The sequence below is a fragment of the Dermacentor variabilis genome, chromosome 2, assembly GCF_050947875.1.
Source record: "Dermacentor variabilis isolate Ectoservices chromosome 2, ASM5094787v1, whole genome shotgun sequence".
Taxonomy (NCBI): domain Eukaryota; kingdom Metazoa; phylum Arthropoda; class Arachnida; order Ixodida; family Ixodidae; genus Dermacentor; species Dermacentor variabilis.
This window is the reverse complement of record NC_134569.1, coordinates 112,733,772-112,746,606: the sequence shown is the minus strand read 5'-3', so window position 1 is coordinate 112,746,606 and position 12,835 is coordinate 112,733,772. Positions and strand designations below refer to the sequence as shown.

General features: G+C 47.9%; 1 protein-coding gene across 2 annotated transcripts in view; it reads left to right on the top strand.

Moving 5' to 3' along the window:
* Positions 1 to 12,835, top strand: part of ATP8B (ATPase phospholipid transporting 8B) — a 157,771-nt gene that overhangs the window by 30,028 nt on the left and 114,908 nt on the right. Inside the window, exon 1 of one of the 2 annotated variants that reach the window (XM_075681775.1) lies at positions 10,368 to 10,514. The exons of the other annotated variant lie outside the window; for it this stretch is intronic. The gene's annotated coding sequence lies outside the window, so the exon portion shown is untranslated. Of the gene's footprint in view, positions 1 to 10,367; positions 10,515 to 12,835 lie in introns of those variants that run through there. 2 annotated transcript variants of the gene reach the window in all.

Below are 12,835 nucleotides of genomic sequence, written 5' to 3'. Positions count from 1 at the left end.
ACGTGAAGAATAATTACTAAAGTAAAATGATATAAAAGAAAATAAGGGAGAAGGCAATCAATCCAACACATTCAAAAAGTCGAAGAGTGACCCGCGCAGAACTCGAGTGGTCGGTGTATGTGTGTCGGACCTGCTTTCCATTCGAGAAACGAAGTTGTTCCCACGGTTGTCGCGGGACCTGCAGCTATGTTGACATAGGCACGTCTGCTGTTTACGCCACTAGGCCAGTGCTAACAAACGTGTGTTCATTCGATTATGCAAATAGGCTGCGCCGGCGTCGTCTCGGTTACTGTGTTTAGAGCGATATTTTAATATGCAGCACGGCGACAAGTTGCGCGCTAATGCAGATTGCTTCTCCAGTGTATTTATCTCTGTGTTGTTGAAGCCGCGAACTGGTGCAGCAGTGTCGCGTTCACTGCGCTACGTTCAACATGTGTTTATATATCTAGGTCTGTCGCAGACGCTCATCCCTGTTCACAGCGGTAAACAAGACATTAAGCATAATTATTGAACGAAGCTCGTAGTTTTACGGGCAGTATAGGTTACACTAAACATCCGCTCATACTAACTAAACACGCATTGTGTCACGTGCCCTAAGACACGCTGAACAGAGTTCGCTTGACATGACTGGAAGCACTTCCGGTTACGCTGCGGGTAGCGCGAGTGCTTGTCTCGGAGCGAACGTTCCGTGCCGCCGCTCTCTTTTGTCATTCCACTGCGCAGGCCTCCGAAACGCAGCGCGCCTGAAGAGAACAACCTTTCGATGGCGCGCTCGCCCTCTTGTATTCGCAGCAGAAGACGTGACCAACGCTAGGTGCACGAGCCGCGCATGCGCCGTCGCACCCTAGACGGCACTGTTGCGGTGACGTACTATAGGGGGCCTCGATGTCGAGAGACCCTATGACGGATGCATTGAGTGCGTCTCAGCGTCCGTACAGTATCATTGCATGTCAGAAAGAAATAAAGATAAAGGAGGTGGGGTGGGGGAGGGGGGGAGAGGTAGAGACGGAAGTCCTTGGGTGTGTTGAAACAGGTCCATGTAAGCCTCTAGCTGCCCCGGCTCCCACTCTACCTTGCTCTTTGTGCCTCGGTTCATTTTTATAGGACGCCTGTCAAGGCCGTCTCAAAGAGGGTGCGGATCTTTATCCCGTCACCAACGCGTTCTTCTCGCGTGGTTAGAGAAGGCAGTTGGACTAGTTGGTGCTTATTACAGACTTGAGACTTCATTAACTAGCGCGAAAATGACAACGAACGACAGCAAGAAGCACACAGGACAGAACGCTGCAGCAGCCTTAACAACAAGTGTACAGGACGCGCTCGTGCTTGCGTCTGACGTAGTCATGTATAGAACGATCCGACCCTTATACACTTATATGGTATCCCTCTCCGCTAACCGCACCGAGCACTCAAAGGGCCCCTCACCAGGCCACATAGCAAATCTTGGTTATACGCTGGAAGTTGTTGCGTGTCCTCTAAGGAGTGTGCTAGGCAACGTTCTTTTTTTTTTTCAGGTTACTTCATTAACAGCAGAGATATAAATATTTAAGTGGTGGGAACCCATGATTTCAGGAGGCGAGCATCACCGCCCACGCGAGACACTCTCTGCCCTCGACTCTTTTAGCCTCTGCTAGCGAAATTTCTTCCCTGGGTTCTCTAATACAGGATCCGGAGGATCGCGCGACGACTGCATCACGGGCTTCGCCTTTTTTTTTGTTTTGTTTTTATTTCTTCTTTATCTCTCGTTTTCTTTTCCTTTTTCTTTATTTTTCCGAGTGGCGCATTTCCGGTGACGTTATCGCGCGCGAGCTGTTATTGCATTTGTCTCGCATTTCGCGCAGCGTACAATGTTGTGCGTCAGCGCGACAGCATCTGATCAGTGCCGCAGCCACGAGTAATGTGGCAGGCACGAGAGGATGAAAGAGCATGATCGCGGCACAGGAACGCGGTAGAAAATGACATACTGTTGTTCTCAGCGTGCGCGACGTGGGGGTACAAGCAGACGAAACGGAGGTATACATCTCTCTTGCTACGGTACGACGTAAAGCAAAGAAATGCGTAGTTTCGCCGCAAGGCGAAGCATCGATTGCGATAGCAAATTGGTGCACAGCATACGAAGCATACGTGTAAACTTGGAAACATTCGCTTACTAACTGAATTAACAAGCATATGGTGTCAGCGCGCACGAGCGAACACGAACGCATCACACTCGGCGAGCACGGAAACTCGCTTTCAAAATGCTGGCGTGAGCAATGCGTCAGCAGCAACGAGAGAAGTGACCTTCGTGCAATCTACTGCTTCAACGCAAGAGCGGCGAGCACACAGCGCTCACAAACGTATGTGATCCGTCTGTAGATCATTTTCAAGATACGGCGCGCGCGACAATACAAATTGCACACACTTGACCGAGTCGAAGCCGCCCCCACCTCCCTCCCGCGCTGCCTCCCCGCGTTCCTCCATACATGGCGCGCGAGATTGAGCCGCGATCATCAGTTCCCTTTGCGCCCGGTCGCGAAACGCGCAGTTGCTGTCGGAGCACAACGCCACCCCCATCCCATCCCCCCACGGACGCGACGGAAAACGGCGCGTTTGCTCTCCGCTTTCTTCGTTCGCGCGCGCGAGATTGAGCCGCGATATCTTCGTCATCCCTCGCATGCTTTCTTTCGCACATACAGCATATACGACGCGCGGTGACGGTACGTATTATCGCCTTTGGACTTTGTCCGGAACATCACGGCGACGACAAAAATGCGCTTGGAGTATCCATGTGATTGTTATAGCAATTAAACACGCGGACGTTCGGGGTGTATATGTTAAAGCAATAGCGTTAAGAGCTCCGTGTCGCAAAAAAAAAAATCCGATGTCGGCGTCGGAAGTCACTTGCAGAGTTGCCTGATGGCCACAACAAAAAATAGCCAAATGGTCTCAAAATGTAGCCCAAAAATAGCCAGACTGAAACTTTCTGTGAGCGAAAAGTAGCCCAAAAAATTTTTTTCTCATCACCATCATCATCATTTTATTTTATGAAACCAATGCACCAAAACATGATTGCACCCATAGCCAGATCGGCTAGAGAAAGGTCCAAATACAAGATATTAGAATACAAGATACACTAAAGAAACTAAAAAATTGCCAAAACGTTTGTTGATGTTCTGGAGGTGTTTTATAAATGGTGTCCAAATCTCACCGCGTGTTTTCGGCTCTAAAATTACTTCCGGTGCATACAACCAGCACAACACTGGCCTCAAGATCTGCGCAAACAATTCTAGTGAAAGCTGCTACTCAGACGTGGATTTGGACACCACTATTGTTACTGTGGGCCGAAAGATTTCTTTTCCGATTTACTCGTGACGTTATTGGTTTTTGCTGAGCCACGCTCTGAGCTGACTTCAGTTCACGCCTCGCTTTACCCGAGGCACTTTTCTATAAGAGTCGGGCAAATATTGCCAGCTCCAACCTGCCGGATCAGCTTCTCCTGGTCAGGAACGATCGCGAGTGCCCAAGAGGCGGCCCGAGCTCAATGCATCTTGGAATAGGGATGGCTTTCCTAAGCTGGATTCATAAAATAAACGTGTTCTTTTTCTCCCGCTTTCTCTCGTTCTTTATAAATTTCGTATTCTTTATACTCGAAAGCAGCACGACGCTGAGTTGGCAAATGCTGCCGCTTGGAGGCACACCGGACTCTGGAGAAAACTTGAAACGTTCTCGCATTTTGCTCGTGCGAAGAAGCTGTAGTTGTGATTGCAATACGCATTTGAGTGGGAACAAACGGAACGACTTGCTGGTCCATAACAGAAGAGGTTAATTAACGTTTATAGTTTTAATTGATACCTGGATTACGGCTCTGGAAATAATCCAGGTGATATCAGTATCGAAAAGAGTTGAACTGCGCAATATGAAACCATGTACGTGAGTTTCTGTGGAGGCAGACAGGAATGCGTGTGTCGCCAAAATTCAGAGGGGGGATGCGTACCTTACTTTCAGTGTGACTTGCAGTGTGCAAAAATAATAAAATATGGACGTATTAACAGTACCACAAGCACCTAATGTCTATATCGAACGCAGTTTTTTTTTCTCTCTCTCTTCACAGCTGGAAAATACGTGTGAGCAAATAAATGTAATGACTACTAAGAGGAACAAAGAGGAATTACGATGATCATAAAGTACGTGCATATAAAAAGTAATCCATAATCGCAATTACTCGCACGCACGTAGTTTAAGAGGAAAAAAAATTGTCGCACGAGTACGGTATGACAACCGACGAGTTATCATCCAGACGTTGGCAAGGCAGTCGCTCAGCGACCTTTGGTGAGCAATTGTCTTGCCTTCTCCACTGTGGACGAACATCGTTTTTCATATGTTTACAGAGCCTGTATCATTGTAATAATATGCAACGTTCAAGAAGTAGCATGAAACAATCGCAGCTTCCACTAAAACAAGTTACGACAAAAAGACATTGCCTAGAGTCCCAATTGATACTTTTCACACCAGGGATTTACGCAAATTGATTAAATATACAATCTAGTCCCATTTGAATTAACTTCCGCTGCCACTTGGACCATATAGAACTGCAGAGTTGAAACGTGACAGGGACTGTTCATCTGTCTCAAAATGTTTGCAGCAGTCCCCACTCTCTGCCAGACCAAACTTAACGTGAAGGAGAACTTGTAGTGTCTCATTCGACATCCGGTTTCACAAATCATTCTTTGTCAACGAAACCTGGCTGAACACGCGTTCGACGGCTGCGTTCGAAAGAGACAGCACAAGTATAGGGACAAATCAAGCTCAGACAGCAGGGGGAACATTTCTCGTTTGAAGCGACTTGGGAATTTCTTCGTGAAGTTACTGAGTAAATAAATAACGCGGTGATTTGCTAGAAAACCGAGCAATAGGCTTCGAGCAACCCATGATAAACATTGAAGGACCGCGGGCGACACTTAGGCGCCACAACATGCGTACGTGTACTTGAGCTGTTGTGCAAGTCCACATATTAGTTTGTTGTGTGGCAGCCGGCATGGAACGCGTACTCGACAGCTGTCAGCCCCACCGTTTTTCTTACTGAACCACGCGTGTACCGGCAGCAGTGCGCACCGAAACCAAAGCAAGAAGAAGAGAGCTTAATGCTGGGATGACGTATAAATATGGCAGCCGTAACATAACGCCATCCTGCAAGTGCTGGACACGGCCTTCAAGGTTCCCTACATATCTTTCTAGTAGCAATGAGCTTTGGGTTTTCATAAACCGGCGTTCCTGAATTTTGTCACTGTTGACGTGGTCCTCGGGGCTCCTTAAGACAAAAAATAGTCCAAATATAGCCATGTAGACAACCGGAACTTTCGAAGCCAACCCGCATAAATAGTAGCTCAATTTCGCTATTAATAGCCCAATGTGGCGCCCCTGGTCGCTTCGGGAAAAATAATTCCGAACCACAACCACGCAGGCCCTCCGCGTGGCGCAGATGCGTTACTGAACTAATCGAATTCATCAAAGGAAAATGCGTCAGAAAAATCGTTAAGTACGACTTAAACACAACCTACAGACATGATAGCGTCGGAGTTTAATTTGAATATACCAGAAAACATAATTATGTTCTAACTCTCAAACAGAACTCTCAAAGGCGAAGCTTAAGCGTCCTCCAGTTTTCTTACAGCGAAGCTGTGTATGGCTAGGGTTCCATGCATTTTTGTTCTCCGTGAACAAAAACTATCATCATCAATGGCTCATACCCCCGTAAGCATTTATGCTCCCCTAAGCAAGCAAAATATGCCATGGCTCATAGCCTCGTAAGGCAGACGCTACAATGACTCAGCAAAGTGAAGCGAACAGTGCTTAAATTCTTTCGAATCACGCATACTACATACAGAACAGCATGTCGAAAACTGTCATGAATGACTCATACCCCCGTGAGCAACGGCTCATACCCCCGTAAACAAGCAAAAAATGCAATGACTCATAGTCGCGTAAGGTTCATGGCTACTCACTTTACGTGAATTAGCTGCGATGACACTACCCCTGTTGTCGTTGTCGGTGATTTCAATATCGATGTGTCGGTACCGAAAAGGGAGCGGTTTTCGTGTTTCGTGTTGCAGACATAATATTCCTTCGATGCCACACCGATCAGGCCCAACCGCGACCACCCGGCCAGCGACGTAGGGGCATCGATTAGACATTATCAAAGAATGTGATTGCAGTTGCGAGTAAAATAATGACCACCGGATCAAGACAATAAATGAATGTGCGTACCTTTCGACACGATGACCGCCCGCCAGGACAATAAATGAGTTTGCACCTTTGTTCAAAATTATGTGCCACCTCCGTGTCGCGCGCTAAATAGCTTCGCTGGTCAACCACCTTCACACGGTGGAATGGCTAATGTTCTTTTTTTATTATTATTTTTGTGTAAATTTTAATTCGTCTATTGAGGCAACAGGTTAAGCAAATAACTTACGTTGCCTCGAATAATTATCAAAGTCACGATGAGCGACGTCACAGCAGGGCCGTGTATACGTAGGCGCACTTGCGCAAACGACATCGGAGAGGGAATCTTTGTTTGAAGGTACTGAAAAGTTGGGTGAAGGCGCAGCACAGTCTCTCGGTAGAAGAGAGAGAGAGAAACAACTTTATTTGACCAAGGGGTTCGGGGACGTAGGTCCCGGGGTTCCCGCACGACCAGGACACCTCAACAATAGAGGCTGGAAAAGGTTTTCTAGCACCTCTGCCTCAACCGCGCTGCACAAGGGGGCGAGGATTGGAAAGGGGAGTGAAAGGAAAGGGGAGCAGCAGCAACCGAAGCGCCGCAGGTGTAGGTAGGGATGGCGTTCGAGGCGTTCAGCGAGGTCGACGCCTTCGGCGAGGGCCAGGACACCTCGACTGGGAGCGCGGCTCGCGCGAGGAGAAGGGCAAACGGTGTTCTATTTGAAACGGTTCTGTTTGAAACGTTCGCTTTCCACGGTACTTGGGGGTGTAATACTTTGCAGGCACAATCGTTAGCGCACAGTGTACGCGCGGCGCTCGTCAGCTCAAGATGGCCAGACCCTGCGGGCCCTTTAATGGCGGTCGACGCGTTCGGCGAGGTCATTTTCCACGCTATACTGGGACTCTGCGAAGCTACGCAGGTATGTGGAAATTCTGCGCAGCTGTCGATCGTCGGCCAGTGGGGCGGTGTGTGTAATGTGCACCGCACATCTCGTCACCAGTAGTTTCTAGGCTGTTTCTGGCACCCGCTTGCGAGCGCATCGTCGCCCCTTGGTATAATACGATAGCAACGGAATTTCGCAAGTTTCCTCTGGACCGACTGAATTCTTCGCCGCTAGAAATGTGCCGAGGAGCGAATTCGACTTACGATGCATATTAGATTACGCACGATTGTTAAGAAATTTTTATTCTGGGGTTTTACTTGCCCACGATATGATTATGGGCCGTGTCGTGTGGTGTCCGGATTGATTCTGACCACCTAGATTTCTTTTAACCCTGTAATCACCCAATGTAGCATATGCGTTACACTGCTTTTGGTACATCAAAATTTTGATGTAAGCACGGCAAGCTAACGCTTAACCTATAGTGGCGTGTTTAACATGGCTGGATCGACTTCTCAGCTGTAGATAGTTCAGCAAACGAATTATTAATAAATTAATTGCTGTACCAATTAAGTTTCAACTCCAGCAACACGTCGTTGTTTCTCTATACAAATGCACTCTCCACGGCCAGAAATAAATATAAGCAAGTTGTTCTAGTTTTCCTTGAGGTGGAACTGTGCTTGGCCATTGCAAGGTTAACGCACATCCAATACACGGTATACAGGCGGGCGTTCTTGTATTTCGGCCCCATTGAAATGCGGCCGCGCCGCGACAGGGATTCGATCCCGCGTCCTCGCGCTTAGCAGGAAAAACGCCAAAGCCACTTTATATGTGCCACCATGCACCGGCCAGGTTTCGAAATGGTTCCCCCAGCCTGAAGACAAATGGTGGCAACCGCTTGCAGCCACAATCGCAGTGCTCCACGGCAGCTCCTTTTTGTGGAAGCATGGCCTCCGAGGCCTTCAACGCGCGCGGTTTAGCATTTCGGAGGTCGTGGTGGGGATCATAGCAGTCAGAGGAATGGATATATACGTCTGCGGTAAGTAGTGCCAAGTAGGCTTAACAGATCGCGAACGTATACCTTGGGCAGTGTCGGAACATTTAAAATACAGCATTGCCGTATAAGGAACTATAAGCACAAACAATTAATTCAACCTATGGACATCGAACGAGCTCACCGATTAAGAAGAAGAAAAAAATCAAAGTGCACAGAAACCGGCAAATTCTTGTTAAATATGCGCATTTTAATATTACAAAATAAATCATTTTTCTTCTTCTCTTTAAGTGTTAGAAAATTAAATGGTGCTTTTTATACGTTCTCAGAAGCCTACTCCTTTAACTCTCTACGGGGTGTTCGTTTCTAATTTTTACAGACTATTTATGGTTCGCTCGTTGCAGCTCTTTGGGCTCGATTATTCGAAGACGTTGACACTATTTTTTCGAGAAATCGAAACACACATTGAACTACATAACACAAATTCACTAATTAGCCGCTTAATTAATTGTGGTCAGTGAGTCTGCGAGGCGTATCCACTTGGAGTGAGTGAGTGTGTGAATAAGCTTTATTGAATAAATGCTTATTGAGCTGGCCTCATGCGAGGCTTATCGATAGTCGGGTCCCCTATTTCAGAGCTCCGCTGGCTTCCGTAAGCCTGTTGGCGCTTCCGACCAGCCACATGTGCATTAGTCGTATATGATTCGCAAGAAGCGCCGACCGCCACGCGCTCCGAGTATCGAGTTTCAATCGCTATGCACTGCACTCGTCGCTGTTTCTACACCGCTGCTCGGCTTTATATTGAGATAGACCTGCAGTACTGCAATCCGTGTCGATAACTGGACTCTTCGAAAGGTCTGTCCCGCACACAATTGATATATGCGCCGGTGACAAATTGCGGCGCCACGCTTGGACGCTTTATTTTTTGTCCTTCTTCTCCTTCTACTTTCTTCTTTTTTTCTTTTTTTTTTTCTTTACCTCCCATGATCATTTCGCAGGCCGTTGTATGCAGCTCGCTACGCGCGCACACAACGCGGCTGAACCGGTCGAAACGTTCATTATTGGCCTACATTCGCGTACTATTCACAGGCCTCACGGCCGGCACGTTCGACACGTACAAAGAGTGAGAGAAATAAATAAAAGTCGCTCAATTAGGGGAGCAACGAAACAATGCGCAGCTGCCGTAAGTCATAACACTCGTAACGGCGAAGAGAAGGCGCGGGATAAGAACGTCTGAAAAAGAAAAGAAAACGGACCAGTCCATCTTCGATGGTTAATCGTCGGTTTGCACGGTGCATTACTCGCGACCATCGTACGTTGACTTACACGCCAATAACGCTTACTCACAAACAATGCCCTCACCAGTGCGATTGCCCCATGCATCCCGAAACTCCGCCCCCCCCAATTTTTGTTGTTGTTAATGTTGTTAATGTTGTTGTTGTTGTTGTTGTTGTTGTTGTTGTTGTTGTTGTTGTTGTTGTTGTTGTTGTTGTTGTTGTTGTTGTTGTTGTTGTTGTTGTTGTTGTTGTTGTCGAGAAATACCGCCAACTGGATGACGACTCCGTGACGAGCCGTATACGCAGGTATATACTCGCTTTAAGAAATCTGTCACGAATGCTGTGACTACGTAACGCGTTATTAATTTCTCGGCTGCAGTTAAGTATCGCGTTCCGCGTATTTCAGACTTGACGAAAAGCTTGGAGAAACATATGTTCGGCTCGCTCACACGCAAGACCACCATGTTAGCAGCCCTGCGGGCGGGTAGCTATCAACGCAGGTACACATCTGCTCACCAAGAGCATGTACGTGCAATGCGTTAGAGGAGCCCATCAGCGTGCAGAGAAGACGAGCGAGAGAGATCGAGGTCTTACAGGGAACGCACCCTGGAGAAGAAATTCTTCATTCCCCGAGCTCCGTGGTCCGATTAAATCCAAGCGCGATGCTGCTTTTCCGATAGTGCGTCGATACCCGTTCGTCACGCTTAATATAAGCAGTGCTCACAAGCAACGGCACTGTATACCGTACGTAAAGCCGTGTATTGCACCGAACAAGCTATTTCTGCACTGCAGAAGTGTATACCCCTCCCTCACCAGTCATAGCAGTTTGTTTCCTGTTGTAGAACAATGCAGTGCAGCTTCGTATTCACGATGAAGAACCAACTGTATAGCCTGTGTAACGCACGCCCATCCGTGGCGTGCCCTTCAATTGTTCGCCAATGTGAGACCGGCATGACGAACCCGCGCTGCGTGCGTTGCGCAAGCACCGCACGCTTTGCCCCTTGGGACTAGAACGGACGGGAACGGTTTCCACCGACTTGCATGCTGCTGTGCGAAACGTTATACGGAGTGCTTCGAGTAGTTCTCTATATGTAAGAGATAATCGTCACTCTGCCACAGCGAAGCGGGCCAGGATGATAACGTCGCACCGTGCTATTCTTTTTACCCGCGGTGAGCTTTTCTTTTTTCTTTTTTGTGTCTTTCGTTTCTTGTCTTGTATATTGTTGTGTGCGGTGTCGACCAATCCTAGAAATAGCTCCTTTCGGTGATACGTTCTGTACTGCTCGCACCGCTCACGGATTGTGTCGTCGCAGACGTGTGGGGGTGTACCTTGCCTATAGGAGGTGTGACTTTTCGAGAAGAGGCGTGAAATTTTGCACTGCGCCAAAGGAATTAACCCGCTGCTCACGGTAGGTGTTGAGCCTTCGTATACTATATGTAGACGATGAGGAAGCTTTCGGGCCGCGGAAAGAAAACTAAATTTTCTGGCTCCCCCACGTGTAGGCCGGCATGTCTGAAATTGAAAGGTTAGCGGGTTCTCGCGCAGATATCGCGCGTATATACCAGTTGGAGTGCGCGCTTCACTCACCGCTTCGCTGCACGCATGCTTTGCCTGCGAGTCAAATTTCTTCATGTGTTCTTCTTGTTTGTTTGTTTGTTTGTTTCCTCGCCCTACGATGTAGTCAATAAAATTTCGCTGGCAGGAACGAAGCCCGCCAGGCAAGGTTTCTTCGTTCATGCTTTCTGGATCAACTTTTTTTTTCTTTGTCGAAACAGTTTACAAACTCATTCTGAATGTCCACTGGAAATAACTTATTTGTTTAGTTTTTCTTAGACGTTAGCAGGGACTCTTTTTTTTTTTTCAAGAAAGGTGAAGTGAAATATCGGTCGGAAAGTGTTCCCTCAGAGCGCTTTATGCGAGCTGCTTCAAACTGCGTGCGTGCGTGCGTGCGCGCGTGTGTGCGTGTGTGCGTGTGTGTGTGTGTGTGTGTGTGTGTGTGTGTGTGTGTGTGTGTGTGTGTGTGTGTGTGTGTGTGTGTGTGTGTGTGTGTGTGTGTGTGTGTGTGTGTGTGTGTGTGAGCGTGCGTGCGTGCGTGCGTGCGTGACTGAAATAAAAAAAAAACACTAGTGAAACCTTTGATTAGTCCTTTTGTCCTTTCCAAGGCCCTGGAAGAAGAGCATTCAGTTGGAAAAATTATATAGGCCCGGCTTATTCGACATACGGCTAACCTCGATGAAGGTCGGCCTTCGCGCGGGATCAAGCCATGCCTGATGAAGTCTTTGAAGTGACCCGGCGTTCGTCCTGGAGGGATGGATGGATATTAGAAGCGTCCCCTATGGAACGGGGCGGTGGGTTGTGCCACCAAGCTCGGGTTATTATATTGCCTAATGACCTACCTATGTTATAAAGAAAAAGAAAGGAAACCCACGATGAATACCCATAACCAATGTTTCTGAACCCCTACTGTGAACTTTGTTTTTGTACGCCTCCGTTGTTTGTCGTTTCCCCACTTTTCTTCCACCAGTCTTCCAATCGTCCTGGATGGATGGGATGGATGGTTGTTATGAGCGTCCCCTTTGAAACGGGGCGGTGGGTTGCGCCACCAAGCTCTTGCTATTATACTGCCTAATGTACCTAGGTTAAAAAAGAAGAGAAAAAAATGACTATGAACTCCCACAACCAAATTTTCTGACCCCCTATTGCGAACTTTGCTTTTGTACGTCTCCGTTTTTTGTCGTTTACTTACTTCCACCAATATTCCTATCGCCTCTTACGCCGATAGCGCCGATAGTGTGCTTTATATAGTGCGCTCCTATAGCCCCTATGTATGGCGCCTCCTGGCGTCTATAGCTTGCTGACAAGCCTTTCGCGCTGCATTACACGTCGATATACACCTCGATTATGAAGAACAAATAGCGTGTGCTCAAAACGTTATAGGGTAATGCAGAAAGAAAGGTCAAATTGCACCCTGTCTGGACCTGAAGAAAGCCCACATAGCGATGTACAGTGGCTTTTCAAGTCTTCAAGTCAGTTCTTATTGCCGACTGATGCGTTACAAATACTTGCGCTCCTGAGCAGTGGGTCGAGAGTTCGATCCCGATCCTGGTCGCGGCTGCAGCCGCATTGCGACGGGGGCAGAATTAAAAAAAAAAAAAAAGAATGAAACGCTCGTTTACTGTGCATTAGGTGCACGTCAGAGAACCCCGGGTACAGTCAAAATATCGCGGAGTCCTTCACTATGGCTTACCTCATAAGCAGATCTTTGCAGGGGCGTAGATAGGGGGGGGGCGTTCTTATGGGGCTTCAGCCCCCCCCCCCGAAATTTTTTCGTGCTGTCGTGCACCGCCGACCAAAACAACCCCTGGCGCTGGAAATCATTCTGGATTTTGTCTAAGGTGTCTTTTTCACGCTCGAAAAGACATTTCAGCGCGAACATGGCAAACACGGGCTGGATTTCGCGGCAACGCCCATGCACCGAGAGTCGCATAAC